General features: G+C 40.8%; 1 long non-coding RNA gene across 1 annotated transcript; it reads left to right on the top strand.

Moving 5' to 3' along the window:
* The first annotated feature begins 2001 nt into the window (after positions 1-2001).
* LOC138302194 (uncharacterized) lies at positions 2002-3004 on the top strand. Its single transcript, XR_011205329.1, has 3 exons — positions 2002-2043; positions 2431-2506; positions 2614-3004. It is a non-coding gene; the product is annotated as an uncharacterized lncRNA (long non-coding RNA).
* Positions 3005-7262: the final 4258 nt, after the last annotated feature.

Below are 7262 nucleotides of genomic sequence, written 5' to 3'. Positions count from 1 at the left end.
ACTTTTTGGATGTGATAGCTAAAGTGGAAGAGAATCATTTGTACACCACCCTTTATAGGAAAGAAAGTGAGAAGAGCACCACCCTTTATAGGAAAGAAAGTGAGAAGAACTCTTTGTTGCAATATAGAAGCCGTCATCCACGTAATTTGAGGGATAATCTTCCCGATGGACGGTTCCTCCGTCTCCGGAGAAATTGTTCTCGTAAACAGGATTATTTTAAAGAATCGGATGATTTAATTGAGCGTTTTGTATTGAGGGGTAACCCTAAATATTTGATGAGGAGATCACGGAAAAGAGCTTGGTTCTGTCACTTGAACCTAAGGAACAAATAAATACAGGGAACAATAGGATTATTTGTGTTACCGCATACTGCACGAGGAGTACTGAAATCAAAAAGATCATTAATAAATACTGGTCTTTGATTTTGGATGAGCTTGATACACAAGATACCCCCATGTATGCCTTCATGAGGGGTAAGAAAATAAAAGATTGGGTGGTGAGTTATTTTTTGGGTATACCCCCCAAATCATCTTTACTAACACTATAGAATTTACAGAAAGTGTTGGGCCATTACAAATGTGGAAAAAGTAAAGCTTGTATACTTTGCATGAAAATGAAAACGTTCCAGTATAAGAAGGTGTCTGTGACACTTAAAGAACATACTACTTGCAATAGCATCAATGTAATTTAGGTGATTGCATGCCCTTGTGATTTGATATATGTGGGACAGACGAGACAAAAAGTGAAAGTGCACATTTTACAACACTATAGCCGCAAAAGATGTAAGGTACAGGGTGCACCTTTGGTTGACCAGTTTGTGAAAATGAATCACTCTGAAGACTCCCTGAGATGGGGGGGTGATTGACAAAGTGACTGTAAATCCATGGGGAGGTGATATAGTGAGTATTCTGAACCTGCGTGAATGTAAATGGATTCATTTTCTGAATTCGTGTTCCCAGGGTTTGAACGAATATGAAGAAATAGCTAGGCAAACAGGGAGTTTATCAAATGGTTGAGATATATGATATATATCAGAGTGTTCTCCTTATGAGGGTGAATATATTGGGAATGATGATGAGTATTGAGATATAGGATAACCCATCATAGGGTTCAAGTTGAGCTGTAAAATGTTTGGGGGGTCCGACAAAATTTGTATTCTCTTCTGATCCCCTTCAGCATAGTTTAATCCATGTGCCGGTTGAAGGTTTACCAATACGAGCAGTGACTTTAGAACCTTAGAATTATGTTGTGACTTTGTCAGTAACGATAGTACAAATGATGAGGTGGGTTTTAATAAGTTATCAGACCATACCCTAAATTTTAGGAAAGTAAGATCGTTGTATATTTCCAGCACAATTAGAGTCTACCATATGATGTTTTCGCGGTACCATAAGTCTCATTGGATCTGAAAGTAATTAATATGTAACCTCTATGGCAAAAGTTGCATTACCTCTGCTACTTTGTAGCAAATTGGTTTGTTATTGATGAGCGCGTTGGGCACTAATACGAGTAGAATCTGGTTGAGTAGACTAACTTTGTAGTGAGAACAAAGGAGGAACGCTATGATGGTTTCTTTTTTCGCACAGTTCTGTGCGCCATTTGTGATCACAATAGTAAAAAGGATGATGTTGGGCTTAGTAACTTATTAGGCCATGCCCTAAATTCTAGGAAAAATAAGATCGCTGTATATTTGCAATGTAATTAAAGTTTGATATACGAGGTTTCCGTGATTTCTCACGGTGCACCGTTTTGTAAGGAATCAATATGTAACCATTATGGTAAAAGTGTCATTCTTTTTGCTATTTTGTAGCAAATTGGCTTGTTTGGGACGAGCCCACCATGCCCGAATATTAGCACTATCGGGTTGAGTAGACTAATTATACTGCGGGAAGGAGCGCTGTGACGTTCGCATTCCTCGCATAGTTCTGCGCGTCATACGCCGAGAGGCAGCAGGACGTTATTTAAATGCCGGCTTGGCTCGGGTTTCTTTTTACTTGGAAAACAGAAGACGCGAGACGTGTGCCGCTGTCCTTGATTTTACAGGTATACTGGGAGCCAGTCGATTACAACTTGCCAATAGGGAACAAGACTTGGTATTTAGTTGCTGTTACAGCTGTTTGTTTTAAATTAGATATGGCCTATAGGTGTGATATGTTCTTTAGGCAGAGTTTTTGAAAAACGATGTGGTTGTTAATAGAAGGACAATTTATAAAAAACGCCTTTTGTATATATTTGTGTTGAAGGGCCCCATTTAACGTTTGGGCAGAAACAGATTTCTATTGGATCGGCTGGAAAGAGTATCCAGAGAAATGAATAATAATAAGGATTACGAATAAGATTTGGGCAAGAGCTTGGCCAATAGTGTTATTTTTGACCATGTTGGAGGTGAAGGATGGAAGGATGGGTTAAGGTTATCTTTATCTCTCCTAGATCTGAGTACTGTAGATGATATGGCGGAAGATTGAGTACAGAAGATGTGTATATTTGGAGGTTGAGCAAGTTGGAGGTGAGTATTGTTAGGAGTATATGGCAGCATGGAACATAATGGATTTATTGGAGATTGGGTTATAAAATATTAATTTATTTTGTGTTTGATTTTGTGGAATTATTTAGATGTTTCCTACCTCTCAGTCCTGAGGAAGACCCGTGTGGGAGCCTGGAATTGGACCTAGAGTTACCAGTGGGTCGAAACGTCGACTGGATAATTTTGTGGGCCTGGATTGGTTTTGTTTTTTCCTTTATTGGAAATTACATGAAGGCCTAAAATGAGGAGATGTACCCAGATGTGATTAGGGTTGATTCATTGACAAGAATTGTTTACCAACAGGCTATATTTTATAACTGTGAATGATAATGGATATTGGGGTGATTCTAAATCATGAGCACTTTTTTCTTTTGGCACCTTTATTTTTCCTTCTTTGTTTGTATATATGAGGGGAGGTTCTTTGATGGTTTTTGTGTAAATATTGAAAATATATTGTGTACAGAAGTAATAATAAAGAAGATATTGGGAATGTTATTTATGCCAATGCTGTTCATTATATTGTCTTTGAGCAACAAATGTTTCGGTTATCTGAAATGTATGATTAATGAAAATAATTGTTACCGGGTGGATCGTTGTTGTTTGGCACTATTATTAACCCAGTTTCTTCGGTTACATTACTGCTTCACCCTGTGTGGTTTGTAATATGCACTTTTTAAAAGTGACTTACAATTCAAAAACCAACAGCACCAAAAGGTGTATTTCTAAATTGTGAGTTCGCAGACCCTAATCTTCATATCTTTATCTGCTCCCAATGGAAAATTACACTTAAAAGATATTTCAAGGAAATCCTCAGGTTACCCTGTGGGGGGAGGTAGCCCTTGCAATAGTGAAAAACAAATTTAGCAGTATTTCACTATCAGGACATGTAAAACACACCAGTACGTGTCCAACCTTCTAAATATGCTGCACCCGGCCCATGGAGCTGCCTTGGACCTACCCTAGAGGTGACTTACATGTAGTAAAAGGGAAGGTTTGTGCCTGGTAAGTGGGTGCACTTGCCAGGTCAAAATGGCAGTTTAAAACTGCACACACAGACAGTGCAATGGAAGGCTTGAGGCATGTTTTCAGGGCTACCTATGTTGGTGGCACAGTCAGTGCTGTAGGCCCACTAGTAGCATTTGATTTACAGGTCCTGTGCACACTTGATACACTCTACTAGGGACTTACTGGTAAATCAGATACGCCAATAATGGATAAACCAGTCACCAATACCATTTATACAGAGAGCACTTGCACTTTAGTACCTGCCAGGAGAAGTAAAGTGCCCAGAATCCTAAAGCCAGCAAAAATTAAATTCAGCACAGGATCAAAAGCAAGAGGTCATAAGCAAAAATGTTTTGGGATAACCCTGCAGAATGGGCCATTTCCAACACATATACATACAAAACACACACACATGGTCTGACACACACATATATGGTGACAAGCCCACCAACCAGTGAATGTTCACACCCACACACACACACACACACACAGGTGGCCTGCTTTATGGTGGTGCAACTGGTGCAACCGCACCTGGAGCTGACCCCAGAGGCAGGTGAACCCTTTGTTTGGAAATAATAGAAAGAACATATGGGTTTAAAAGAACCTGCTGCAGAGTTCATTGTGTGTCCAGCAGGCAACAATAAATATGTCAAGATAACTCTGGTGATTAATGTTCCTGCTGGAGAAAGGTTGGACTTTTGCCTAGTTGCAGTTCTGACTCATCATAAAGTAACTCAGATGGTTAATATACCAGCTTTAAAGAACGTGTACCATGCAGATCACAAAACTGTATTTTATGTGTATAGCTCAATGTTACCGCTATTGCCACAGAGATCCTTTTTGTTACTTGCTGTTCATAAGTTAGAATCCTAATGTATCACAGACACTTATGAAATGTCATTAGAGAGCTACATGCATACTGCATGTTATAAAATTTTGCCCAGTCTTAATTTTGCCTAATGTTGTTAAAAAAGGTTCATTAGGGTAGAAATAAATTCTTATTAGTAAACCACCACTGTGGTGCATTTAAAATGCTGAGATTGTGCTTCTCCAGACCAAACACTCATAAAATATACTGGCTTCTAGTATGGGTGACGTGATCCCTTCATTGTGTAAACCTTGTGTAACACTTCCTATAAACTGATTTACTCATGTGAGCACGTAGACATTTTACATTGGTGTAGGTAGTGCTATTAAACAAGAGAGGCTATGGGGAGGTGAGGGACACTGTTGGAGGGTGGTAGAGAGACAGTCCCTGGAGAAGGAGGTTTTATGGGGTGGGGAACATTAAAAAAGATTGTTGCACTTGGGGCCACCAGCGATAAAACCAGCCTAGCACACACACACACACACACACAATCACAATTGCTTAATTTGAGCTGGTGGCTCCCGTGCTGGGCACCGGCACCTATTTTTGAGTGCCAGCACTTATTTTTTTGCCTCAAACATTTACTGCAAGCCTTATATGGGAAAGAGAGGGGAAGAGAAAAACGAAAAACTTCAAAAAGGGAGAAATTGGAAAGCTGCAAGAGTGAGCTGAAGGGGCAGGGGAGTGACTGTAAATGGATTAAAGAGGCCCAAGATGTCTTCAGAATTATGCTGCCTCAGAATGTGCTTGCACATTTAATGGCAGCAGCCACGTGTGTCAGAGAAAAGCTTTGGACACCGGCACATTTTAATTTTTCAAATTAAGCACTGACAGACACACACACACACATCTTTGGCTCTGTGTTTTTTTACTTCAATCTTTTTATTCAGTTTCAGATTTCAGACATTTACAATCAGTGTACATTACACATCTCTCACTCTCTCTGTTATGGACGGGTTGAAGAAGGTAATGGAAGCGGGGCCTGCTGTCTAAACTAACAATGTTATCGTCCATAACCTGAGTTTCCTATTCAGCCAAAACTATGAGCACTTAAAAAAGGCCTGGTTGCTGATATTACAGGCTGAACAAATATTTGGACATTTATATTCAACCTGACAGTGCGTGGACGCGAGCCTGCTTCTGTTTCAGAATGGGCCCGGGATGCTGTGCCAGATCTCCAACTGAGGCTCGGTAATACGTACACCAAGGAAGGGAGGTGTGGCGCATGCTGAAAACACCGGAGGCGAGAAAGTAATAAGCTCCGAGTGGGGACTGAGCTGCCCTTGATTCCTCTCCACGGAAGCGATGTGATTATTGCAGGTAATTAGCCCTCCTGAATGCAAGGCTGCAGAACGCAGCAAACCGCTTCCCTGCGCAAGGACACCTGATAACTGAGAAAAGGAAGGGAGGCCGGGCAGGCAGTCAGGACTGATGGCGGTACGAAGAGGGAAAACAAATCTAGAAGGTGAGAGGGCTGAAAATTATTCTTTGAAAAATAGCTGCATTTGAACTTGTGCGGTTACACCTGGCTTTAAACTCAGATAGTGAGTTTACTATATGGAAAAAGTGTGAAGAGCAAATGCTGGAAAATTTAGACTTCAATTTTTTAATCATTGTGCTCTCTCAGTCTAACAAGTATTGGCAAATCGATACGTCTATAGGACCTATTGGCTTTGCCTTTGGGTCTAGCCATGCCGTACAGCATCACTAATAATGTGCTGCATGCCTAAAGAATAAAAGAATGTAAAAAGAAGCTTTTGACGTGCACTCAACATACAAGTGTGTGACGACAAAATGACGAGCCTGCTTTTTTTCTTTTTGTTACCGATCTGGGATGGACCAATAACAGAACAGAACAAGCATTGGAAAAGCCAATAGTTTTCACGGATGTAAGATCTAAAATCAATGTTTATTAACACATGTAGCTCAGGACCGTGGGCTGTTGTGCAGTATGGCTTAAAGTAAAGAAAAAAAAAGTGGTATGATGTGGTCAGTGCTGGCCACAACATAGCACTTTTTCTCTTTACTTGGAGTCATATTACATAGTAGCCCATGCTGTTGTGCAACCTGTCTACATAAACATTGAAAAAGCCAATAGATCTTGCATAGGCAAAACCTAATGATTTTGTCAAAGCTTTTTTACAGGAGTAGGCTGCAACATAATGGAAGGTTGAAGGGGCAAACAACATGAGGGAGAGAGGTTGACACAAGAGGAGATAGAGTTACAGTCAAAGGGGGGCAACAATGGGGATGCCATCTTCGAGTCTCGGTTCAACATCCTGTGAATCTGAACAAATCACATACAGCCTGGTTCAGAGTTTGGCGTAGAGGTTACTCCTTCACAACGGTGACAGATATCCCGTCTACCGAAATACAAATCCCATCATATCCTTTGGGGCTTATATTTAGGTGGATGGGATATCCATCACCGTTGGACAGAGTAACCCTTCTGCCAAACTCTAAATTAGGCCCCTAATCTTCCAACACCTCAAAAAATGATTCTGACCTTGTGTAACGTAATTGGTGCTCCTGTAAGTATGCTCCATTACCTTTGGGTCAAGTTGGAGCTATATAACACTGCATAAATAATAAAGAAAAGAGCACAAATGGTGGGCAAGTACTTTAAGGGAGGGGTGAGTGAGGTGGACCAGAGTGAGCAAAAAAACACAGCCAGCCATAAAGGATGGACGGACTGCAGACACATGCACTGTCATAACAGTGCATGAAGCAAATGTAAAAAAGTACCTGCACACGACTGCTGTCAGTGGAAGGACATTGACTGCAGACAGGAAACTTTTCTTGGGTCATGGTCCATGGAAGGATAAACACTTGAAGGCCCAGGAGGAAGCAGGAGGTGCACAGGAG

This window comes from Pleurodeles waltl, chromosome 6 (assembly GCF_031143425.1).
Source record: "Pleurodeles waltl isolate 20211129_DDA chromosome 6, aPleWal1.hap1.20221129, whole genome shotgun sequence".
Lineage (NCBI taxonomy): Eukaryota > Metazoa > Chordata > Amphibia > Caudata > Salamandridae > Pleurodeles > Pleurodeles waltl.
This window is presented reverse-complemented; position numbering and strand designations above follow the sequence as displayed.